Raw genomic sequence first — 669 nt, forward strand, 5'->3', positions numbered from 1 at the left:
CGGCTCCCAAGAGCGTAGTGCTGGGGGGGGCGGGGGGGATGGTATTAACGTGATCTTGGTTGCCAGCAACTCACCTCTGCGCTTGTGAATCTTTTCTCGCTCCCCCCGTGGCTGCCCTTCCCAGTATCAGTCTCCCTTTTGGTTGAGGACAAAGACAAGGAATCCTGAACAACTGCAGTTTCTTCATAGTAAACCTTAAAGCTGTGTCACTGTCTTCTTGAGGCTCAGCCGCAATCCCGCTTCGGCCCATTGGGGCCTTAACTTTCATCAGGCTCACCTGGGCGGCCTGGAGACCGCACTTGGCCACACAGCGGGTCACTGGGGAGGGGGTGTGGAGGAACTTGGAGAGGGTGATCCTGTCACCCCCTCAGCCCTCTCCTCTGTAGGCCCAGCCTACCCGGCTCCTTCCCCGTTCCTCCCAGGCCTTGGTCTCCAGGCCCCTCACCCCTCCTGGTTGCCAGAGGGCAGAATGGGAGCTCCCTTGCTGGCCACCGGAGTGGCCGGGTCTTGCTCCGGAGGGCCACCCCGGGTGTCTTCGGGCCTGCAGAAGTCCACCCCCACCCCCCACCCCCCATGCTTTGACTGGGGCCAGCCTGTCTGGCTCACCACGGGCTGCCCTGAACCTTCAGGTCCAACAGGGCCGTTTGCGGGGGGCGGGGGGGGGGGGCG

Source organism: Gekko japonicus, unplaced genomic scaffold, assembly GCF_001447785.1.
Source record: "Gekko japonicus isolate JY-2015 unplaced genomic scaffold, Gekko_japonicus_V1.1 scaffold2277, whole genome shotgun sequence".
Classification (NCBI taxonomy): domain Eukaryota; kingdom Metazoa; phylum Chordata; class Lepidosauria; order Squamata; family Gekkonidae; genus Gekko; species Gekko japonicus.